The sequence below is a fragment of the Procambarus clarkii genome, chromosome 51 (assembly GCF_040958095.1).
Source record: "Procambarus clarkii isolate CNS0578487 chromosome 51, FALCON_Pclarkii_2.0, whole genome shotgun sequence".
Classification (NCBI taxonomy): domain Eukaryota; kingdom Metazoa; phylum Arthropoda; class Malacostraca; order Decapoda; family Cambaridae; genus Procambarus; species Procambarus clarkii.
In genome coordinates this window covers 20866769-20894268 of record NC_091200.1, presented here as the reverse complement: position 1 = coordinate 20894268, position 27500 = coordinate 20866769, and positions in this window count along the sequence as shown.

Here is a 27500-nt window from a genome sequence, read left to right as displayed (position 1 = left end):
CAATATTCTAATTACATGCACGTAATGGAAGGTAATTTATGGACAATTGCTCTTTAATCCAGGGCAGGAACGAACTACGTAATGTCATTCCTTGAATGCACTCAACCAGTCATTATTTCGTGGTTTTCTCCTCATGACGGTGCATTGTGCTGTTTGGAGGGATGCTGGGAGAAGAGGAGATTGGAGGTGGGATGGAGATGGAATGGTGTTGAAGGGAGGAGGAGGAAAGGGCGACTATGGAAAGGGAAAACGAGGGGAAGGAAGTGTGGACTGAGCGGGGAAAGTAATTATTTTTGTTATTATTTATTAGGCATTCGAGGGCTGTGAACCACGGCTGTAGAGCATGAGTGTTGCACATCAGTATTGCACGGCTGTGTACCACGGTTATGCAGTACGCCTCTACAGTAAAGGCTGCGTAGCTGGTCTGCATTACCAGTCCCTTCCGGATATAACTGTATGGATAGTAAGGTAGAAAGAGATAAAATTTTATTCACTCGAGTGATTATGCGTCAAAATACAACACAGTTTTTGTTCCTTGGTAGTGTTACATCCTACTTGTTTATGCCTAAAGGAGTATATAAAATAATTATAATTCCCCTCTCAATTGTTCGCAATTGGGACTGCCCAAAACGCCCCGAACTACTGCGTCAACGCTGTTTTATCCTTCCTAATGAGCTTCTCGGGAAATTCCTTGCACTCCAGGATTTGCTTTATCTCTGATCCGACTGAGACACCCGCTAAAACCTTTGCTTCATGCAGCTAAGGGAAGAAGTCTTGAAGGTACTTGAAGGCTCCTCTTATCTCTTATAAGACTTCTTATCTCGAGCTGCGACAAATTGTTTCATAAGTCCCAATTTGATGTGCAGTGGTGACATTACCATTTTTCAGAGGATCACCAGTGGATCCCACTGGACACTTCTCCTCCCCACAGAGAACTTAATCCGCTCAAGCCATCCCTGTCTGTAGTAGTGTCCCTGTTGTTCCAGAGGCAAAGATAGGAAGGAAATTTGGTAAAATCGTCTTGGTGACCTACCAGGAATGCCACCATTTTAAAGTCTGTGATGACCCTCCCAGCCATACTCATTATACTTTAAGGTGTCCAGCAATGTCTTCCTGGTGTTATAATCCTCTCTGTGCTGCAGCTGTAAGAACCGGAAAGAGAAAGATTTTGGAGTGGATATAATTGCCACACTAACACCGTAGGTACACATAAACCAAGTAACAGCAGCAGAATATGGGACGTTGGTAAATATAAGAACATTGGTTAGAAACCAAAATTATAATCTTAAAAGTAATATGCAAAATATTTGTTGGACTAATACTGAAATATGCATCACCGGAATGGAATCCGTACCTTGTGAAGCATAAAATCATATCTGAGAAAGAACAGTGGTTTGCAACTAGATTGGTGCCAGAGTTAAAATGGTTAAGCTATGATGATAGGTTAATGGAACTAAATCTTACAACCCCTAGAGGGAGAGAACAGTAAGAATATGATCATAACATACAAGATTCTAAGGGGAAAATAGACAAGAACGATACGTGCAGCCTCTTCAAATTGAGAGAAAGTAGGACAAAGAGGCCACAGGTGGAAGCTTGAAACGCAAATGAGCCGAAGAAACGTAATTAAACACCCGGTAGTCAAGAAGTACAACGCACTGAAAGAAGAAGTTGTAGACTCCACCTCCATTCACAGCTTCAAGACCAGATTAGACGAAAAATTTGAACGTCAGAATAAACCTGTAAAGCAACAGGTACAACAAAGCTAGTAGGTTGGGTGTTGAGAGCTAAACCTCCCTTGCCTCCCCCCCGTGGGCACTGGTAGGCAAGGACGGCGTGAGCTACGGGTCTTGATCCCAGACAGACAAGCTGATATATGCGTCGTCGAGATCGGTCGTCAAGAGGACAGGGGGGATAAATCGTCCCCAAGAGATCAGTTCTGGCGAAACGTCAGGAACCAACGTACCCTCTCAAACCCCTTCCCCCCCTCCCCTTTCCCCCTCCCACACATGCCCCCATAACCAATTTCCTGCTCAGGGGGAATGGGTGTAATGGGAAGGGTCAGCAGTTGTTGTGAAAATATTGTAATATCCGAGATCGTGAGTAATAAAAATGTATTACACACAAAACACGCTGTACTACAGCGTGTACTACAGCGAGTACTACACGCTCAAACCGCGATTGTAATGATGCACAATGTTAGTGAACCTGTTAGTGTGAGGTATCATATGATGATACCATATCATGATATGATACCTCAAGAAATTTTAGAGTTTTAAAACTTTCTGGAGCCAGGATGTTTCGGTCATTGCAGGAAAGTTGCTAAAATGGTGAATCATCATAATTGTATAATGAAGATGCAGCCAGTACGTTATATGTAGGCTGTAACGAATGAAAGCCTGCCTGTACTTGAGCTGGACGGTAGAGCGACGGTCTCGCGCCATGCAGGTCGGCGTTCTATCCCCGACCGTCCAAGTGGTTGGGCACCATTCATTTCCCTCTCGTGCCATCCAAAATCCTTATCCTGACCCTTTCCAAATGCTATATAGTCGTAATGGCTTGGTGCTGTCTCCTGATAATACAATTAAATTCTCTGACTTTTTCTGGGCAATACCGGGCACCCCTGCAGGTGCGTGAATTAAGAATTCTACTGGCATTGTACAGAGCAGAGTTAACTTCTGTGTGTAAGATCAATGCAAGCTCCAAGTATTTTCAATATAATCTTTACCTATTTAATAATCTATCCAGATGTCTGAATATTATAAAGCCTATCCCATGAGTTTGGAACTATGTCTTATTTGTATTGAACTATTCCACGCATACAGAACGATGCCCAATATAACTGAAACTGTTCCATAGGTCTGGAACGATGCCCCATATCTGGAACCATCACTCCCAGCACTATAATTGGCAGAGTTGCTGTATTAATCATAAATGTAAACATATAATAATTAATGAATTAATAAAAGACGTATCCAGACGTATGAGGGATGGTTCAAGATGAATGGGTATGGTTCCAGACGCATGTGCCATGGTTCCGGTCGCATGGAGTACGGTTCCGGTCGCATGGGGCACGATTCCGGATATATGGGGCTTGACGTATGAGGCATAGTTACAAATGCACGTGACAAGGCTCCATATGTTTACAATATGGTTCGAGTCAGACTAGAAAATCTGTATAACGATTTCTAAATATTGCATATTGACCGAAACATTCTTTAAACAATAGTGAAAGCATTAGTAGCCAAATACCACCACCCTTGTAATTGCAACCACTCCCTACTTTCTCCCACAAGTCTATCAGCATCTACGTACAAGCTGAATGTAAATAGTTAAAAAAAATATGGCGTGGCAACTCAGGGCTGTGACGTAATGGGAGACACGCCTCATAATGAACGGGGCTGAAACAAAACACAAAGTTTTGAAACGTTGTGGTATATTGCGACAGTCTAAAACGCATGCAATGCTGGGATATTTTTTTCAGTTTTGTGGGAGAAATGTTGAGTTTATGTGTTGAGAGAGTTGCATTATGTGGGCCTGATATGTAGCTAATGTGTATGTAGGGTGAATCTCACTATGAGGCGTGTTGGCGAGGCATGAGCTTTCAGTTCTTGGGTTTCCCTCTTATTCCTAGATCATCTAGTTATCATCTTAATACGGTTACTATTATTTCTGGGTCTAATCTACTTCGGTGTCCATTTATATGGAGTTAACAGAAACATCTCTCTCTCTCTCTCGCGCGCGCGCGTGCTTGTTTCAGTTCTTCTCTATTAATATAATATAAATGGTTCTCACATCATACTGACTCGTGCGAATAGTCAATTTCTATTTTTGTGAACTTTTTATCCCTTTATTGATCTTTTATTGATCTTCTTATGTTCTATCATTCAAGCTTCTCAATGGACCATCGTTCAAGTTACTCCCATGGTCTAGCGTTCTAGATCCTACCATCTATCTTGAGGTTATCTTGAGATGATTTCCGGGCTTTTTAGTGTCCCCGCGGCCCGGTCCTCGACCAGGCCTCCACCCCCAGGAAGCAGCCCGTGACAGCTGACTAACTCCCGAGTACCTATTTACTGCTAGGTAACAGGGGCATTCAGGGTGAAAGAAACTTTGCCCATTTGTTTCTGCCTCGTGCGGGAATCGAACCCGAGCCACAGAATTACGAGTCCTGCGCGCTATCCACCAGGCTTTCGTGGCCCCAGACCATAGTCAATCGTTCTATTTCCACCCATGGTCCATCGATCGTGGATCGATGTTCTTAGTCCATTGTTCTGGATCCTCCCATGTGGAACTTTGCGTGCTGGACCACGCCCGTATGTATCCTACGGTTTGCGATTTTTCTCGCTTCCAGAGAGGTAAATTGCTACTTATTTTACCTTTCCAGAAGCACCAATGGTCTGCAGACGAGGAGTCACAATAACGTGGCTGAAATATGTTGATCAAACCACACACTGGAAAGTGAAGGGACGACGACGTTTCAGTCCGTCCTGGACCATTCACAAGTCGATTGTGTGTGTGTGTGTGTGTGTGTGTGTGTGTGTGTGTGTGTGTGTGTGTGTGTGTGTGTGTGTGTGTGTGTGTGTGTGTGTGTGTGTGTGTGTGTGTACTCACCTAGTTGTGAGTACACACACCTAGTTGTGTGTACTAGCACCTAGTTGTGTGTGTGTGTGTGTGTGTGTGTGTGTGTGTGTGTGTGTGTGTGGTTTGGTCACCAAAGATCTCCTGCAACGACGGCCGATAAAAATATGAATCCTTTTCTGCCCTTCCGCCAAGCTCATGCTGATAGCTTCTAAACCCCACTGAACGGTTGTCACTACCCACTTAGACAATATTGTGGTTGCCCAATGATGGGGAGAGGAAGCCTGTTGAGCATGAGGTATACCCAGGACTACTCATGACCTCCTGGACATGTATCATTCCTACCCACCCGTCCCATCCCAAAATCCTTATCCTGGCCCCCTTCCAAATGCTATATATTCGTAATGGCTTGGAGCTTTCCCCTGATAGTTTCCTTCCTCCCTCCCCCCAACGTGCAATCCACAACAGTTGCCTAATTCCCGCGTATCTATTTTTAACTGCTAGGTAAACAGAGTCATCAGGTGTGAAAGAAGCGTTTCCACAGGATTTCGTTCTGCTGGTGTTTGTAATGTAATTTCCTGTCTCAAGAATGAATTTAGAGAATGGGCTCGTTGTCCTCGGCCCGTTTTGTTGGTGCAACTGTTGATAATCTGTGTTGCTCTCTGCATCTCATGCTGCTTGACGGGAGACATCTCCCGTCACGCAGGGTGCAGTCGCACCTCCACAGATCTCCAGTATCAGCTATTGATACTGGTAATGGTTCAAAAGGGCCACCAATTACGGGCTATTCATGCCCGTGCCACCTTTTGGGTGGTTTAATCTTCATCATCATCATGCTGCAACAAATAATGTAAAAGAATCAACGAATGGCATTCGCTTTCATGGAACTGCTGGCAATAAACTGCAAATGCCTTGAAACAGAATCGAATCACTGTGATAGAATATCAACATAAGATGAAGAATCACAGAAAATGTGCAGCGATTTTCACCGCACAAATCCTCAGTATAGATTACTACCCTACAAACACAAAACTAACCTCTCCCCATTTCCTGCTTGTTACAACTTGTAATAAAGTTGTTACATCTTGTTATAACGTTTTTTTGATGTATTTGAACGTTGTTACAACTTGTTATATATTGGTTCTTACAACTTTTCAGCTGTTAAAACTTGTTCGAATGTTGTATGAACGTTGTAATTTCGTGGTGTGTTTGGCGGGTAGACGACAATATCTCAGAAAAATGGTAAACAGTTACATGCATGAATCATGAGACTATAGTCTTGGTGATTTTGGACAAAGGAGCACCCTTCACAGACCTCTCGTGCAGTAGTTCATTTGACGTCATGTGAGGACCCTTTCACATTATACTTAAACAGCTAAGAATATCCGTATTGATTATAAGTAAATCTGTGAAATGACCAACTTAAGCGACACTGTAATGCATTAAACGATATATGTATGTTTTTTTTAGACTTCGTAGATTTGAGTGTGTGTGTGTGTGTGTGTGTGTGTGTGTGTGTGTGTGTGTGTGTGTGTGTGTGTGTGTGTGTGTGTGTGTGTGTGTGTGTGTGTGCGTGTGTGTGCGTGTGTGTGTGTGTGTATGTCCCTATGTTCTTTCATTCTCCGGTGAACGCACATAGTTTTAACATTTATCCTGCAGTTAAAATCCCACCCCAAAAAATTATTACAAATGAGAATTAAGCTCGGTTTAATATGTCGTAATTGCATCCATTAGAGTCAATTATGAGCGATAATTTCCATAAAAAAACAATTACTCAGACAGCATTTATTTGCAGACATATTCGCTTTGACTGTAATACGCGTTCAACGCAGTTTACCACTTCAATTTTGACTGGCAGGTGCTTCGCTGATTAACTTTGATGCAATTATAGAGTCCAACGATAGCTTTCTTTGTTGCAATTACAGAGGGACAATAACTTTGTTAAAGTTTCAACCGAGAACAATATCTTTTAAACAGTTATAGATCAAATATTTGTTTCAGTTTCAGTAAAAAAAAAAATATATACAATTGCAGCAGATTGCAGTATATCTGCTTCAGTTATAGCAACGAATTATATACAGATTACAATTACGGCAACGAACAAAATATTGGTTACAATTATAGTGGAAAAAATCTTTATAATAGCTACTGTTGTGAAAAATTATTTGTACATACAATCACATGTGTGTAGCAGTAAACAAGAGAAGACATTTGATGATAATGTTGGGTTAAGCGTAGACTCGTGTTAAGCGAAAATTCGTGTTATTCCGTATCATAACAAAAGCGTTACGGTATTGAGTATAAGCGGGCCAAGCCAGAGTGACTATCATACTTTGAAGGGATATGCGCACAAGGAGTTGGAATATAAGGACGAAGTGATGGAAAGGTATACAGCCACATGGGCCATCGGGAATCGAACGCCTATTCTTCATCTGGCCAGGCCGTCTTTATACAGACCTCTCCAAGTAGATGGTTTTATATGAAAAGAAAGTGGATATCATAGACTCACTAGGGTATATAATAAACTAATAGACATCTCGCGATACAATTTATTCTCCAAATCCTTACTAAATATTTTTTACTTGTAAATTAATTAAGAGAGAGACACGTGGGGTTCTCTAACACATCTGTTCAATAAATAGATAACTTTTGAGTCTTCCTAGACGCATGAAGGGCTACGGGTCTCTAACATGTCAGTGTAATAAGTCAATATTCTTCCAGTAGCACGGAGAGTTATCAATGTATTCCTAATATTAAATAAGTAAAAATAAAACAGACCCATAGTGTCTTATCACCATCCTATTATCTTAACATCGATTGTAGAATAACTTCTTTACGTTATAATAACAAACTCATGACGTAACCTCCGGGAAAGAATAAAATAATGAAACACAAGGAAAATAAAAGAGGAGCTTTTTGCCCAACGAACTTTCTTTCCAACTTGTTAATATAAATTAGTCGATATTGTTCCTTATCTTGACCTTCGCAATACTTTGGCACAGCCCCATGAGACGTTAATGAGGAAAATGAGGAAAGTGTAGTGAAAGATGTATTAAACTGCATCAGGACAAAGCTGATGTGTAGGAAACAGTTTCAGAAAATAATGGGGAAAATCGAGGTGTGCATCAGTGATACGTGAGTGTTCACCATAGCTTTTCATTATATACATATGTAATGAACAAATCCACAGCAAACTTGATGAGGGTTCGAATCCATGCTCTGAATGTTCCCAGGCGTGCTCAGGTATACCCTCATCCAGGCACCTGTGGATTTGTTCATGGATATATCACGTTATTGTGATCTCTCTATATATACATATATATAATCTTAACGGCAGAGGCAAATTTTTAGATGCAACTAAAATAGGGAACATTATAAACTCAACTAAGACACTAAGGAACTACAGGTCACGGAACCACATTTGTAAATATTTAAGCTTCGGTAAAGAGAATGGCGAATGTTATCAGCTCCTTAAAGAAGAAACGGGTAAACCCAGACTAACATGGGGTTCTTGGAGTTAAAGTTAATAGTGTTAACAATTCAAGACATTAGTGTTTAGAAATTAACCAGTAAGACTATGAGAGTTCTTTGCTCAAAATAACGAGTTTATAATAGAAATATACAATACTATCAAAGAGTTTTCCTTGCACTAGTGAGACGTAGCTCTCAGGATGCTGTGAAGTTTATTGTCTCCACTAATAAAGAGTAAAAGTATTTCCTAATTACATAAAGACGCAAGAAAATACAGATCGCCGCAAATCATCCTTACTAAGACGGATTTAATAAAGTTTATTCTCTTCAGAGAGGAGTAGAACCAGGGATAATGCGATTAAATTGCAGTAATGAATAAAGGTGTTTGACGAAAGGAAAATTAAATGTTGAAAGCATCAGAATTAAAGGAAATTTAACTTGGTTATTATTATTAAAAAAAATGTTGGTAAAAGTGCTTTGTCAATGGAGAAGTGGTCAGGTGAAACACTCTGCAACGAAGCAGTTTGAAGCGAAGTTGCAGAGAACAAAGTTGACAGAACACAATGAACAGTCACACAAGTGAGAATAGTCCGATGTAAGTAAGATTTGTCTAATATGGACCAGTCGGCCAACTGCCGTGCTTCAGCCTGTTGGTATTCAATAGATCTTTCGCAGTATTCCTCGAGAGCATGATTCAGAAGCAGTGCAGTGCTTCTGTATCATAATTAGTGCATACGAAGCAAAATATCATACAAAATTTTTGTTGTATGTATGCTGTGCATAAAACACCTGCTAACATACGATAATACCTATCAATACATAACCAAACCTGCTAACACATGATGACACCAGCATACACGCGACGACCCTTGCTAACACCTGACAGCCCGCCCCCTGACCTCACCAGCAAACACATGGCGGCCCTGGTCACCGTATATGCCCCACAGCACAACCCTGAAAACCTTTACAACGTCTAAATATGCAGATCTCGCAGCCTTAGAGATCACAAGCCGCGCGGCGCCCCACATCTCAGCCCGAACCAAATGACCGATGTGCGCCTAATTGCCGCCGCGTCGGCTCTCATTAATGATGAGGCCGCGTATAACGTGTTCCATAATGGCGGAGGTTTAGGAAGGTGGTGGCATTGGGGGAGAGTTGGGGAGTTGTGAGAGAGAGAGAGAGAGAGAGAGAGAGAGAGAGAGAGAGAGAGAGAGAGAGAGAGAGAGAGAGAGAGAGAGAGAGAGAGAGAGAGAGAGAGGGAGAGAGGGAGTTGGTGGGGGATGATAGGATGAGGAGAAGGGGTTGGACTATCAGGAGAAAGCGCCAAGGCATTACGATTATATAATACTGAGAAGGGACCAGGATACGGATTTGGGATGGAACTGGGGACAGGAATGGTGCCCAACCACTTCGACGGTCCGGGATTAAACACCGACCTGCATGAAGCGAGACCGTCGCTCTACCGTCCAGCCCAAGATGTTGGTGCGGAGCGTAAAAGAATAGTTGATAATTAATATATCGACGAAAAATTATAAGATATTTGAAGCGAGGAAGAGGAGTAGGAGAAAGAAGAAACAGCAGAAGTATAAGAGCAAACATGAATAAGATCAGGTGGAGGATAAGGACATTTCCATGGATAACAAGTTGAGCAACTGGAGTTAGAAGAGAAAGTTAAAGGACCGTGATCTGGTGGACATTTTGCGAGGTAACTCCCCCCCCCCCCCCCCTCACAACCAAGTCTTGCCAGGTACCCCCCCTTCCTCACAGCCAAGTCTTGCCAGGTACTCCCGCTTCCTCACAACCAAGTCTTGCCAGGTACTCCCGCTTCCTCACAACCAAGTCTTGCCAGATACCCCCCCTTCCTCACAACCAAGTCTTGCCAGGTACCCCCCCCCCCTTCCTCACAACCAAGCCTTGCCAGGCACTCTTTAACTCCCGCTAAGATGCGACATTAGAAGCTTCCCACACAGGGCTTGTTTTGATTACAGAGGAGAGCAAACATAAATCCTCTCCTGCAGCTTCAAATCCGCTCGAATCATTCTTGTCAACAGAACAGGACTGCAAGACGCTGCCTTCCTAAATGCTGCCACATCCTGCCCTTATCATCCTAAATTGCTGCAGGCAGGATGGCTTAGCGTCATCACAACTAACCTGCCAGCCATTCCTGTCAGGAGATGCAGTGGGAGCTGCCTCCCTCACCAAGCTTACCACATCTTCAGTGAAAGAACTGTAAGTGAATAAACTACACTAGAAGAGATTGTCGATGCGTACACAATGCACAGGTTTTAAATGTAAATGTGGCAATTATCAAAAAGAACTTCTGATTCGTATATATGATACTGGACGAGTGATTAGTTAACGTCTTCAACTAATGATAGTAGAATATGCAAATATATCTTAGTAAGAGCTAGGAGCAGTATCCTCTACATGTTGAGGCCCGATCTTCATCCAGTCTGCATTCAGTTTTGGTAACATTAAACTACCATACCTTCACGTTATACAAAACTGACACACATTCATGCCAGCATCACCGCCAGAGCCTAGGCGAAGCACAAACAATTTCAAACTTACCAGCAGCGATTAAAACTCGATTAACGAAGTCCGCGTTGTATTACATGGCCCCCGTGATGCCTGTCTCGTTAACCACCTCTTCTTTCTCGTTAAACTCAAAGCCAGGATTAAAGTGACTAATACAAAACCTCCTTGTATTCGAATATTGATGTTCCTGTATATATAATATCGTAATTTATAAAAATATAATATCATTATTACTGTTAATTATCTATTTTCAGTTTATCTATTCTTTATCTTTACGATTTTAATGATTTTAAGTCTAATTTTATTTTTTCTAAATCTTAATTTGCTAACGGGTTCTAAAAAATATGAGACCATTCCTAGTAACAATGGTGTAATGATGGTATTGCAAACTCTAAATTGCTATTTTCTCCCAGATAAGTTAGTATCTATGCCTTAGAAAAATTCTTTATTGCTGTTGCTTGCCACTCAGATGAGACAGCATCCGTCCACTCAGACGAGAAACACTACAAAGCTTCAAGTGGACCCAAATTAATTGTTCTCGGGGTGTAATGAATTCAAGAACCCCGAAATTGCTCTCCTTAAACTCATTATTTTCTCATTCTGTAGATTTGTTGTAAGGGGGACAAAATGAGAATAAAAAAATTATTATTGGATATGAGGAAATAAATCTTTAACGCGACACCCGGTTGTCCAAGCTGTTGTGGTGTTGACAGTGTACATATACATATACACTCATACATACGTACTCATAAATATACATACATACAAGGGACTTTGTAATACACCACCAGCAAGAGCTCAAGAACAGTAAATCTGGTCTCTCACATTTATTTGAATTCCATGAACCTGGGGCGTAAATTAGACAGCTCGGAAAAGATTGACCAGACTGCATTGTTCAGGACTGTCAGAAAGGCTTTTACACAGTACCCCATAAGTGTCTAGTGCACAAGAAGGAGAAACAGGCAAAAGGTAAGGTAATTATCAGGAAAAGCACAAAAGCCATTAGACGATATAGGAATAACAGAGTGCATAAGGAAATACCTTCAAAACAAAACATAGCGAGGCACTGTGCAAGGGAGAGGTCTTAGAAGTCACCAGCTGACTCTCACAGAAGTCAGTGATCAATTCCAGTTTTGATACACGAAAATATTCTTTCAAGACTCATTCATCTAAGTGTTTGCTGACGATGCAAAATTTGTGACAATAAATACAGATTATAAGGTGACCTGTTTAACTGATTGAATGGTCCAATAAATGAATTATAGAGTTTAACTCAAGTAAGTGATGAAATTACATGTAGGAAAGTGGTCAGACACAAAGCATGAAGTGAGACATGAAATCTTTTAAGAACTGAATAAGAAGAAAGATCTGGGGATTATCATCACACCGAGACTGTCTCCCGAAGCTCACATCAAAGGAATATAATCAGCCGCTTAAATTATGTGTTACCAACATAATAGAATAGATCTATTGAGATCTGAGTAAGGAATCATTCATGACTTTGTGTATCACATATATCATACCAATTCTAATAGATGGGACTCCAGGGTGGAAGCCATATCTAATCAAACACAACACAAGGCTAGAGAAAGTTGAGCAGTATGCCACCAGACTTCTTTCGGAGCTGAGAAATATAAGTTACTAGAAAGGCTACACTGTAGCCTTTCTAGTAACTTATTCCTGTAGCCGCTACAGGAATTAAACCTCACGTCGCTGGAAGTCAGGCGAGTTAATGAAAGCAAACTTAATACCAACAAAGTTTTAGAGGAAAATTATTTAAGTAGACAAGGACAGACTATATCACATTTGCAGTGCTCGAAGAATGGGACACAAGTGTAAATTGAGAATCCAATTGAGCCGCAGAGACATTACAAAGATTCCTTTCCGTGCCAGAGTAGTTAACAAGTGGAATTCACTAAGAAGTGAGCTGGTGGAAGTAGACCCTTTCACAGTTTCCAATGTAAATATATATACTAGATACCAATAAACTTAGAAATCTGTACATCAGTTGACAGTCGGAAGCGGGATCAAAGAGGCGAAAATTATCCTTGCAACCCCAATCAGATGAGTGAACTCACCCAGAAAATAACAATATCTTTACTCCGGCAAAGATGCCGCTAAAATTTAATATAATTCTGCCTGTTGGTCAGACTAAAACTTGTTTACTAAGCCAAACCAAGTCATCTGTTCCAGTTGTTTCTATTTCCTATTCCTTCTAGTTATCTTTATTTGTTATCTCTACCGATTTTTATTTTAGTCATACTTGCTAGGAGTAGCCATTCCTCCAAGTCAAGATTTACTGCTTTATTAAATAAATATTTTTACAAATCAAGAAAATTTTCTGCATAATTATTATCTTTACTAATAATCCTAATTATTTATCCCTACTCTTCGTCCGTACCCGTCATACATGCTTAATTACTCCCGCTACGAGCCAGCTTTTCTCGTTACCCGCGTCAGTCATCCTCAGAAGTCATTCTGACCACCAATCCTTATTTGCAATCCATCCATCTTACTTACTGATTCAACCGAATCAATAAATCTAAAGCAACGTCTATTGCCATTAGCGATGCAGTTAACATGCTGTGCGTCGTCAACGACATTCGTGCACGCGTGTGGAGTCCTATATCAACAACCTTGGGGCATATCGCCTTTATTTGATAGAAATAAAATCTGCAGGTTATCATTCTGCATTCTATGAAATATTTGTACCCGCGCGTCCGTGATCCACACGCACGCCACCGATCTGAACCCTTGACCTCTGCTTAGCAACCGGAAGAGTCCCCGCTCAAGTGCCCTCAGAATCCTGCCGACTTTTCTCTACCCCCTGCCCCAACTTCTCCACCTTCCAGCACCCCCGTCCTCCCTACGTGCTCTCCCCCTTATCCCGACCAAAGAGAGGAGTACCCTTGATGAGGGAGTTGGCAATGGGGAGGGGAGTGGAGGGGGTGACTGAATGAGGAGGGAGAGTGCGACGTGTGGAAGGAGGTGGGTGGGGGGAACTTGCACTACTTCCACACAACACAGCAGTAAATAAAAAAGAGGCTCTTACGCCGCCTCATATGTCTGAGAGGCTTGAACCTCATGCTCTCGCCAGTGTCGCCAACTGGTTCTCCCTGCTGCCAGGAGATGTTGGGTCTCTCTGAGATGGGATGGAGGAAGAAGCGTTAGGGAAAGAGAGGAAAAAGATTCTTGCTGCCATAACATAATCTTGAACATTAAGTTTAAGTTTCTGGAAAGTAAGGTTAGAAGTCGAATAAATCCCAAGTAAAATACTATTCTTCTCAGTGTATCTCACCGAAAACTTACGTTCATTTTCAACACTCCTAAACTGAAGAATATCAGCTGATTGAATAGTAAGCAATTGTTTGCCTTAATAACTCGCAATCCTCATTTGCCATGAACTCGAAATCACTCATCAACAACATGTCAACCCTGGTCACCACAGACTTCCTCTACGGTCCCAAAAGGAAGCTGACAGTTCACTACAGGAGGCACGATGACTCCCAACTTGCTCTCAACACCAAACACAACTACATGAAACAAGCAATCATTAAATATCTCCTATCAAACACACTTGAGAACTGTCAGCCTCAACGCTCTCAATATCTATACAAGTCCGTGTTTTTCAAGGTACAGAATTGTGTCTAAACAACAAGGCCATCAACAGAGATCATGACCAGCAACACGAAACACTTTCGACGAACCTAGTGATAATTAAAGATTAAAACTAGCAGAAGTACTTCACATCAAACACACTCTTCTTATTCTCAATATACAGCTCATATATCTGTTCCTCCGAAACGAGAAATAAAGAGCACCAAGTTCTCCCAGAACCAACACATGGACCGTATAATCTTGTATTTATATTTTATATTCACTTCCGCTCCTCTCTGAGGATGCAAAATTGAACTTGTCGAAATGGATCAGGCCCATTATTGGTATAAAATTAATTGTTGAGGTTTAAATTTATAACTTATTTCCAAAGTGAAAGAACTTAAACACTAATAAGACGATTCATATCAATATAATTGACTTAAATCTTATGAATACATTCAATAACAACTATCTGCAAGAGCTACTGCTTGAAACAGGAATTTCCTTAAGTACTTAAGGAAATTCCTGTTTCAATTCTTCCTTCGTGGGATGACACTGTCATATATATATATATATATATATATATATATATATATATATATATATATATATATATATATATATATATATGCAAAGACTATAACGGAAACACTGATCCAAGTATGCGGAAAAACCACATTGAAAAATAAGAGACTGCTGAACGCGTTTTCGGCCTCAGGCCATCCTCAGAAGCAAAATAAAATCCTCAGAGCAAAATATTCTAGTTTGCTCTGAGGCCGAATATATATATATATATATATATATATATATATATATATATATATATATATATATATATATATATATATATATATATATATATATATATATATATATATATATATATAGCTTTAAAATTCGAGGGATTAACTTTTATTCTTCTTCTCTATACACTTTCAGGTGGATGTGTCCACTCCCAAAAGTGTCTTGCATAATCTAAATAGGGTATTAAAAGGACAAGATAGGTGGTAGACTTCTCCCCACTGTCCCTCCCTGGGGAGGTGTATATTCCTCCCCAGAAAAGTGCTCTCTGATGACACCGTCTCAACACAAGTTTGTATTCATGATGTAATAAAACTACTTTAAACTCCACTCTTGAAGCCTCTTTGTGGAAGGGTTGAGTAGTGGGAGGGGAGAGAGTGGGGGAGGATTGGGGAAGGGAGGAGGGGGGCTGCTAGAATAATGAAGAGAAGTTAGCCTTTCTGTTATCTCCTTCGTAACGTAAACAGCGAACGCACATTACACACACACACACACACACACACACACACACGTGCGCGCGAATACATCGTATACAAGCACACAATAACCTAGCCGGTTCCCGTACCTAACCTCGGGCCAGCATAATATGTTATGCTGTACGAAGGCGTACAACATAATCAAGTACGAAGGCGAAAGGAGGAAGAAAACGAGAGAAAAAGAGAAAGAGATAGACATTTGAATCTCATTACTTTTATCTCATTCACGAGCCAGGTGGATAAGGAAACTTTTGATATCGTCTTCATAAATCGAATTAAAAACCTCTTTACCGTCTTCAACCAGTTCAACATCGTGAGAAAAGTGTGTATCTTTAGAGAGAGAGCTGAGTGAAAGCCGGGTGAGGCCTGTTGAGAGACACACCTGATACAGACTAAGCTGAAGATTGTGAATAATTTACAGGGAGCCAGATCAATAACAGTAAGATGGTCAATAGCAATAAGATGGTCAATAGCAGTAAGGTGGTTAATAGCAGTAAGATGGTCAATAGCAGTAAGGTGGTCAATAGCAGTAAGATGGTCAATAGCAGTAAGGTGGTTAATAGCAGTAAGATGGTCAATAGCAGTAAGGTGGTCAATAGCAGTAAGATGGTCAATAGCAGTAAGATGGTCAATAGCAGTAAGGTGGTTAATAGCAGTAAGGTGGTCAATAGCAGTTGGATGAGGATATAATGTCTAGGTCGTTGAATATATCGATTGATGGTTTACATCTTTGGATAAATTAATGGAGCGATTGTTAGATTGTAGGATAAATATATATATATGGTTTGTTGGTTATAGGTGCTTGGATAAATAAGTATTTTGATGGTTAGGTCTTAGGATCTGTATATGGATTGACGTTTGGTCGTTGGATTAATGTTTGGTGGTTGGATTGATGGTTAGGTCGTTGGATAAATTTTTGGATTCAGGCATACGTTTTGGATCAATATGTGGATTGATGATATCAATGGATGAATAGATAGATCGATAGGGTGTTAGACACATATGAATTGACGACCAAATCATTAAATAGATTCATCTAAATCATTATATACTTCCAGCTCACAGGTGACACTAAATTTGTGTGTCCCTAGTAAATGTAGTTAACAGAGGTGACATAATGATAATGAACGGCTAGTGAACAGATTAGCGTGAAGGCTGTCACAGGCGAATTGATCTCATTATCCGGTAATTATCGGTGATTAAGCGGTTAAATCAATTACCTTCCAGCTGGTTATGGTCAACTAAACTCAGTAATGACATCAAATTTAAAATGAAAAACAATTCTTGATTCGGGGATATATATATACACATATATGTGACGCTTCTTTTATTAGGTGTTTAAGATTTATTAGTTTTCCCTGCCGTAGAAGACAAAATTTTGCAATAATAGCACTGAACTTTGATCGGGAAATTTACAAAAAAGAAAATGAGTAAATGTGTATGTTTTTAAACACATTAGACTGGTGGGTAAATCGATGACCTCGCCTCTTGCAGGGTCGTTGGTCGATGCTGTAGCTTCAAGCTCTCATCCCAATCACAAGTGCTATATTGGAATTATAACTTAGCGCTTAATCGTGTAAATAATTTCCCCGATAAATTTACATACTGAAAAAAGGATTGGTGGATTGTTTATAGCGTAGATTATTCATATATATATATGAATGAGTTTGAATGGATTATATATATAAATATATATATATATATACATATATATATATATATACATATATATATATATATATATACATATATATATATATATATATATATATATATATATATATATATATATATATATATATATATATGTGTGTGTGTGTGTGTATGTGTGTGTGTGTGTATGTGTGTGTGTGTGTATGTGTGTGTGTATGTGTGTGTATGTGTGTGTATGTGTGTGTGTGTGTGTGTGTGTGTGTGTGTGTGTGTGTGTGTGTGTGTGTGTGTGTGTGTGTGTGTGTGTGTGTGTGTGTGTGAGTAAAATCTTTATTAACAAAATCTAGTTATATTTACATTTTAATGGAAAATTTAGAATTCCTGCATCCACATAAGCAAATTTTAATATTTTTACACAAATTAAGACTGAATGATCGAACAATTCTTACAAGAACGAACACTCAGCATTCCTTACCTGATACGACCACCCATTGATAAAAATAAACTCCCCAGAGAGTATGTTGTTGTAAAATTAGGAGTGAAATTACAAGGCAAGCTTACATTTTCCTTGTCTAAACAAAACAAAAAACCTGTTTTTACGTGAAATTTGCATTTTTTTTATGCAAATGAGCTCATAGGGAAACAATCCGAGCTTCTTATTTTCCTCAAGTTATCTTCGTCGTTGTCGAATTGTTTGCGTTATTTATGAGTGGTCTACATTATTGACGCATTGTCTACGTTATGACTCGGGATGTAATTAATGAGAAAAGGGCAGATTTTCAGGTGATTCGAAAGGTGAAATGAACTTGTTCGTAAGCCTTTTGTGCTCATTCTTATTCTCTCTCACTCTCTCTCTCTCTCTCTCTCTCTCTCTCTCTCTCTCTCTCTCTCTCTCTCTCTCTCTCTCTCTCTCTCTCTCTCTCTCTCTCTCTCTCCCTCACCAGCTACACATCACTCGTGGCAGCGTCTCCGTCACCCTCTGGGCCGCCCTGAGTGCCTCGTCTCGCTAGCGTAATGGACCGGGCTTCGGAGAGTCGCAAACTCCATTTCGAACCCCCCGCCGAGGCTATTTCAGAACCCTCGTCTCTTGATAGGACCATTCTGCATCCACGGTGATGCCGCTTCGATTCCCGGTGCGGCAAATTTTGTACTTTCGATCCCTCAAAGGGGCAATTTTTAGCTATCGATTGGCCAAATTCGTACCAAGGATGAGGCCATGTTGACGATGGGAAGATGACGCCTCGTCAGTTCAGGAACTATTTTGGACTTTAGATCTTATGATACGATAATTCCAATCCTTGCTGATGACGTTAAAGGACCGAATGACAGAACATTTAACAATTATATCCTCAATAAATCCATTGTCGGCATTCGATACGTCCGCTTCAAGCCTTGAGTGAGGTAGCTTCGAACTTCAGATAATCCACTTTGCGCCTCCGATACTGCCTTTAATGTTAAGCTGTTTTGTTTATACAAAACAGACAACCAGAGCGCAACTCCATAGTCTCTTGAGACTGATGGATGCCTACTACTACTTTATTTATACATTAGGCATATTTTTTTTTTAACACATATCTTTATTAAATTTTCATAATAACCATTATTATTTGCATTTTATAATAAACGTTAATAACTAAAATAGTTAAATATTAATACAGTATTACTACTATTATTATTATTTTCGTTACTAATACTAGCACAATCAGTTGCCATCATCACCCATTAAAAATTACCACTATTACTGTATTCTTTAACTCTAAACCCACCCCCCCCTCTTTCCCCACTACCACCATTACCACAATCCACCATCTCTGTCCCTATTTATACCACACATCAAAATTTTGTTTTTAACCGGTTTCAAATTACCTGTCAACCATTTCATAACAGAATATTGGTATATTCCCGAAGCTAATAATTCTTTTGTCGAGAATGTTGAAAAGACGTTGGTTTCGTGCGTCGAAGTGACGTTGAACATGGACGTCGATGCGACGTTGAACCCGGGCGTCGATGTGACGTTGAACTCGGACGACAATGTTTAGCCACAGTTCGGATGCTCTTTTGAATGCCAAAGTTATATCGCTGATTTTATTTTTTATTTTTTAGCTATTAGTATTTCTGGGTCATTCGTCATAATGGGGCAGGATCGATGCCCATGCAAGCCATGAATACGGGAGCACGAGAAGAGACTGACAGGCCGGCGAGTAACTCAGCTTCCGGCTCCATTCTCATCTCCATCGTGATCACATCTACACATCACGCCTATCACCGCTACACCCATCACCACCACACCCATAGCAACCACAGCCAGGCATCCACCTCCAGTATCACACCCATAACATCTACCACCACCACCACCACACCCGCGATTAAATCACCAAACACCATCCCAGTGGACACAATATCCAAACGTAATGCTGGCTGAAAGCAGAATCAACTATTTCATCGGTAATTTAATGATGAATAAACACTTTTGACGGTTGATTCGGCGTTGAAATAACATTGCTCCTTTACCCACTGGGACCAGGGAAATCTATCACCACTCCCACCCACACCCACCACAACCCCCTACACCCACCACTCCCACCCACACCCACTTCCACAGTTCTCACAACACCAGCCCTATGCTCCCTATACCCTCCTCGCCACCAGCCGGCCTGTGGTATCACAGCTGAAGATGAAAGCAATCAGGACGGCCTATAAGACGTCTTTCAGGTTGAGGAGAGCCTCGTCAGGATCTCGCGGGTGCTGACAGGAGGAGGGATCAACGTCTGAAACAGTGACGGTGTTTCAGAGATTACCGTTTGGCAGAGCCGGAGTGGATGGAGAGCGAGGGGCAGAGAGAGAGAGAGATTTGCTTCTTTCCTTATTGTTGACAGTGAAAGCGTGGGATGGTGTCGAGGGCGGATGATGTTAGGGTGATGATGGGTGGTGAGATAGATAGATAGATAGATATATGGGAAGGTACTATGTATATATGGGAAGGATGGTCACCAGGAAGTTGGCGAGGATAGTGAGGGTACTCGTTGCAACTGGTGATCAGGTATTGTGGATCAAGTGAACAAATACACAAGGGGTTGTGATAAAGATTCGAACCTGCGTCCGAGACGCTGCCTTAATCGACTGAGCTACGGATGCTCTCGGACGCAAGTTCGAATCCTCGTCACGGCCCTTGTGGATCTGTACATTTGATGCATCACGCAATTGTGATTTCTGTGTGTGATTGTGGATCAAATTTATACGTAAGTTCTTATCTAAATATTGCAATAACAATAGATCATTAATGCATCACAAAAAACACAATTGATCTCCGCTAACTCAAGTAAGAAAAGGTTATTGGTACAATTACGCCCCCCCCCCAACACACACACCTGGGCCTGATAGGGGAGAGTTAGGGGTTAGGTTAGGGGCCTAATAGCTGAGTGGACAGCGTTCTGGACTCGTAATTAAAGGGTCCGGGGTCGATCCCCGGTGATGGCAGATACAAAATGGTCCGAGTTTGTTTCATCCTGATGCCCTTGTTACCTAGCAGTGAATAGGTACCTGGGAGTTAGACAGCTGTTTTGTTGGGTTGAGCTCTGGCTCGTTGGTCAGCAGTGTGTGTGTGTGTGTGTGTGTGTGTGTATGTGTGTGTGTGTATGTGTGTGTGTGTATGTGTGTGTGTGTGTGTGTGTGTGTGTGGGTGTGTGTGTGTGTGGGTGTGTGTGTGTGGGTGTGTGGGTGTGTGGGTGTGGGTGTGTGTGTGTGTGTGTGTGTGTGTGTGTGAGTGTGTGTGTGTGTGTGTGTGTGTGTGTGTGTGTGTGTGTGTGTGTGTGTGTGTGTGTGTGTGTGTGTGTGTGTGTGTAAGTGTGGAAAAAAATAGTTAGCAGTTAGTGACAGTTGATTGATTGACAGTTGAGAAGTGGGCCGAAAGAGCAGAACTCAACCCCCGCAAGCACAACTAAGTAAACTAGATAAATGTACACACACACACACACACACACACACACACACACACACACACACACACACACACACACACACACACACACACACACACACACACACACACACACACACACTGCTGACCAAAGAGCCAGAGCTCAACCCCCGCAAGCACAACTACGTGAATAAACACACACACACACACACACCAACGCAATCATACTAAGAAAACTCATACCCTATCCCACAACAGTATCCACACCGAGGCTGTATTGAGAGACTGGAAATAGCGGATGAAGGAAGACAGGAGCGGACCTTCAGGAAGAGTACGACAGAACATGTAGCAGGTTTCTTCCTGACGAGAAGAAGGGTTGTAAAAAATATGGCAGAACGCACAAGGGGTACCAGACTAAGGCGGAAGAAGACGGATGGTGTCCGTCCGTAGGAGCATTGTGGTGGTAATTACATCCATTCTTCAGTGCCACCCGTTCTGAAGATCTTCTGAAGCAACGTTGCTTCTTTTATCATTCTCCTGCTTCTGTTAATACAGAGGACGATTTGCGAGGAGTAACGTGAAGGCCACTCAAAAGTAGATAAACTATTTGACTCGTTGGTTAGAAGGCTGTAGCTGTCCTCGAAGGCTTAAAGTCTACTGCGGTTCTCGAAGTCTTGAAATCTACTGCGGGTCTCGAAGGCTTAAGCCTACAGCGGTTCTCGAAGGCTGGAAGTCTACTGCACTTTCGGAAGGTTACAAAGTAGTGATAATGTAAATGATTGAGAGAATACAGTGACAGGACGTGACGAGAAGGGAAGAAAATTATTGACATAATCACAAACCAAAATAAGGAAAAGCACATGGAAAATGTTTATTTTAATTCAATATTATCAACGAAATTAATTTTACATGAGTGATTTTGTTACAAGTCGAGAGACGAGACTTTCTGAGAGCCTTTCAAGAAAGTCATTTGCCTCTGCCTGGCTAGCTGAAATGTTATCTAACGTTCCGAAATTACTCTCAGAGACCATTTACCTTTTGGGATGATGCAGGAGCGTGAAGGTGTTTCAGAAAGACGGAAAAAAATTTGAAATTGCTTTTTGATCAGAAAAATGTTATGACCATTCTCACCCGTTTCTTCGGCTTCTCCCTGGTCTTGGCTGTTCTATTTGACGACAAGTAATGTACTTACGTAATATCGAGAAGCGTCGACGTCTCAGACCACGAGGATCTCTTTACTATTTTAACTTTATAGCGACATAATCGCGTCGAGGAAGTCCTAACTCTCACATGTTGACTCTGAGGGGAGGATGACTGACCGTATCTTCGATTTAGTGATGAGAAGAGTCAAATAAATGTCTTCTCAAATTACATCTTGAAAAAGCAACTTAATGATGTTCTTCATCGACAGCATGTGACCAAGATTTAAGACCAGTTCTGGTTTGTTTTCCGGCAATATCGTGCTGCAAATGGACTCATGTTCATGACTTTTCGGAAAGTTACTAGAGGGATCGAATTGTTCATAAAAGAAATCGTTACAAACGAGCTTGTTGCCGGGTTTCCAACACTGGACTCTCTTGGTGTGGAGCGGATATAACAAGAAAACTGGCATGATGGAGAATTAATTATATCTGGGGATCCTCCATGACTGACTGACTTGTGTATCCATATGAAATTTTTTTACAGTATATATATATATATATATATATATATATATATATATATATATATATATATATATATATATATATATATATATATATATATTTATATATATATATATATATATATATATATATATATATATATATATATATATAAATATATATATATATATATATGTATATATATATATATATATATATATATATATATATATATATATATATATATTTAATAAGGTATTAATTTCATCAACACAAGACAGAACATGAAACAATGGGTATTGAATAGAAGTGATTGTAGAAAGCCTATTGGTCCATATTTCTTGATGCTTCTATATTGGAGGAGTCTTGAGGTGCCAAGGCTCCGCTCCAATATATATATATATATATATATATATATATATATATATATATATATATATATATATATATATATATATATATATATATATATATATATAACTGAAAACTCACACCCCAGAAGTGACTCGAACCCATACTCCCAGGTGCAACGCAACTGGTATGTACAAGACGCCTTAATCCACTTGACCATCACGACCGGACATAATGAGGTGATAGCCGAAGCTATTTGAACCACCCCATATATATATATATATATATATATATATATATATATATATATATATATATATATATATATATATATATATATATATATATATATATATATATACACATATATACACAAGATTGACCTCTGGCAACCCGTATTAAACAAAAGCTGATCCTGAAAACTTTTGCGCCTCATCGGTGCAAGTTCTAGATCAAGACAATAAAAATAACTCATAAAACATGTTGTAATAATAATGACAAAGCTGTCAGTGTTGGCAGTAAAATTTGTTATAATATACAGAACCATTAAATCGCCGAAAGTTAAAACCTGTTGAATCGCTCGATAACGCAACAGCAGACCAATATGAATGTTTTTAATCACTGACAGAATTCTTTGATGATAATCTCACAAATGAATGAAAGCTCTTTTTTCTATAATATGTCCTGTATTGCCGGAAATGTGGTTTCAGGAAAGCTCGATTTGTTGCACAATTTAATGGATATATTAAATATCAGTAGCAATGCCACATTATACATTGCAGTATTTGGCACTGTACTCCTCTGGAAGAGAGATAGCACTTAAAATCAAGAGCTCATACTACTACTTCTATTTGGCAAGTGTGCTTGCATCACTTAAGTGAAATATGTGCTTCAACGATCTACAGAACATTGTACAAGACAGCTTTCCATTACCACGAAGTTCATTAAATAAATGTATCCGACGATAGCAGATTTTATTTGTTACTTGCAAAATGCCGACGATGTTGATCTGTAAATAGCTCGTACCAATATTTGGTTTTAATATGATAGACGGAAGAGACAGCTTGATTACGAAAAAAAATGTATCTTTTGCGTGAAGCTCTAAACCACAATAACTGAGATGAACCATTTGTAGAACATGTAACCATGGTAACCAAAAATCTGAAAATTCAAGCACACGGTCGCTAGACGAGATTCACTAAGAGTCAAGCAGCCTCTTAGCTGAAATTCTAATTTCAACCTTTTTCATCACCAGAGAAATGTTTGGGCTTTGCTGTTGCATTAAAACTCAAAATCTTCATCAATCCCCACCGGACCAAATTTGATGATCAAACAAGGACACAGGTATTAAACCTAAAGATGCTCAGTCTTCAGAAATTTCACTCTGGGTATGTTATTGTCAAAGATATTCCTACGTCACTGATTATTCACGCCTCGCCTCACAAATATTTGGAACAATGATATCTGAGCAAATAGATATTAGAGGTATCTTGCCCCACTCCACCCTGCAGCTAGCATGCACGAAAGTAACCTATGAAGGATGCCAGTTTTTAGTTTTAGAAAGAAAAGGGGTAAACATATTAATAATAATAGTATACAACCCTTGTGTTGATTAAGAAGAAAGAAATAGACAAAAAATAACGAAGAAAAAAGACCGATTCATTTTTAACAGGCAATTTATCCTTTAAGACGTTGCAAGTCAGCCGAGGGACGCTATAGTCTTGTTACATATGCATGAATGTATGTATTATGTGTGTATGTGTGCACACTGAATGAACACATTTGTGTGGGCGTCAGTATATACAAATATATATATATATATATATATATATATATATATATATATATATATATATATATATATATATATATATATATATATATATACATATATACATATATATACATATATATATATATATATATATATATATATATATATATATATATATATATATATATATATATATATATATATATATATATATACATATATAAGTGTCGCGTCAGACTAGAAATACAAATGAATTTTGGAGAACTGATTTTTCAATTACCATCGACAGTGAAAAGAACCATAAGAAATATTGAGAAAATTCGTGTTAGAATTATTAATCTTACTTTTTCGGTCATATTTAATAATATATATATATATATATATATATATATATATATATATATATATATATATATATATATATATATATATATATATATATATATATATATATATGTATATATATATATATATATATATATATATATATATATATATATATATATATATATATATATATATATATATATATATATATATATATATATTTACAAGCGTGAGAAAGCTCCTCACAGGTATTCACCTCTGTATTCAGCACTGCCTAACGACTGGAGATAAACGTTTAACTTTATTTTTATCAATTTGCCAAATGTTTTCGGCAGTGTTAGGCACCGCTGGTACAAACGATCGGACACACACACACACACACACACACACACACACACACACACACACACACACACACACACACACACACACACACACACACACACACACACACACACACACACACACACACACATACATGTACGCCAGCATGTATAAATACTCCATATACAATAATCAAGATGAGGATTTCGTTCAGGTACCCAGTATACACAATTAAGAAAGCCAATACACATGAACAGCTTTGTCTATCTCAGTTGGAAACACTCATAGCAATAGGAGCCATCTCCCACCGTCACAACAACTGCACTCCCAGCTGCTCCATGGAACTAGTGCAAGGTGTAAATAATTTGTGTAAATTTAAATCAGTAAATTTATCAGTGTAAATAATTTGTGAGAGGCGCGCTCTTTGACCAAAGCATCCATATGGCTTAAGTCTCATATAAATAACTGGGCCTCCACTTTTCAAACAGAACTGTTTGCCATAATCCTTGCATTCGAACGAGTATATAAGTCCAAAGTCGACAAGATAATTGTGACTCCTTGTCATTCTTGACTGCACTCATCTCCCTAGGAAATAGCAGTAAAATGCTTATGGCTGAAGCTAGACACAGATATGATGAAATAATCAGTGAGGGGTAAGAGTTTGTCTCCTATACATTCCTTCACATAGTGGTCTTCGAATGCATGATACAACTGATATATTAGCCAAAACATTTACTTCTAGTGAGAAATTGATTGCCATCTTGGATTATCTTTAAGCAGCCTCGTGATAGGCAATATTTATGAAACGGCAACAAAATTTATTAGACCTGAGGCAAAGTGAAATTCACACCAGTTACTACATCTATCATCATCCTGTTATGCAGGAAGAATCACACATATATTGATAATCCAACAAGTACAATCCAATAATCCAATAATGTACAAATACATGTACACTATTGATATATGTTCAGGTATTTGTGCAAAGGAAAAAGAAAACTGTATACCTAACTTCACACAATTGTTACTTGTTTAGCAAAATGTAAACTTTGGGGTCTATTTCCTGAACCCATTATGTGCCTTTGAAACTGTTTCCTCCAACATCCACGGGATGGGGATGGGGTGCATAATAAATAGCTAGCTAACAGGTGGGACCAGAAGGAAAATAACATGTGATTGCAAACGATGACTCGCAATAACACGACTTAATAATGGTCCAGGTCGGACCGGACTCTCGTCGCTGTTGCACTTTCAGATGTATTGGTTGGTATTAACATGTGGGTATTACGAGCGACGTAGACAAGTGTTACTTCAGTGTGTGGCTAGTGAAGAACTGGCAGGAACTCGAGGAGGAGGTAGTGAGGGCTGACTCAATACACTGAGGTACAGATACTAGAGACTTACTCTATTCATGAGAGTGGAGGTAGTGGATGCTTACTCCACTCATGAGAGTGGAGGTAGTGGATGCTTACTCCACTCATGAGAGTGGAGGTAGTGCATGCTTACTCCACTCATGAGAGTGGAGGTAGTGGATGCTTACTCCACTCATGAGAGTGGAGGTAGTGGATGCTTACTCCACTCATGAGAGTGGAGGTAGTGGATGCTTACTCCACTCATGAGAGTGGAGGTAGTGCATGCTTACTCCACTCATGAGAGTGGAGGTAGTGGATGCTTACTCCACTCATGAGAGTGGAGGTAGTGGATGCTTACTCCACTCATGAGAGTGGAGGTAGTGGATGCTTACTCCACTCATGAGAGTGGAGGTAGTGGATGCTTACTCCACACGTGAAGGTGGAGGTGGTGAAGGGTGACTTCATTCAAATTTTACTCGTAGATTATTATCAAGTTCAAGAAGGTTAGAAGTCATTGCAACATAATAACAAACAGCAAAAAGACGGCGCCCAGGAGCTAAAGGTTCTTTACTGCATTAAACAGAACAAACACAAAGAAGTAGATAATAAAGCACGAGGACTAATATTTCATTTACTTCCTAGTTCCGTAAATAAATAAATTATATTATTTCAGGTTTAGTTTGAGGAGCGTCC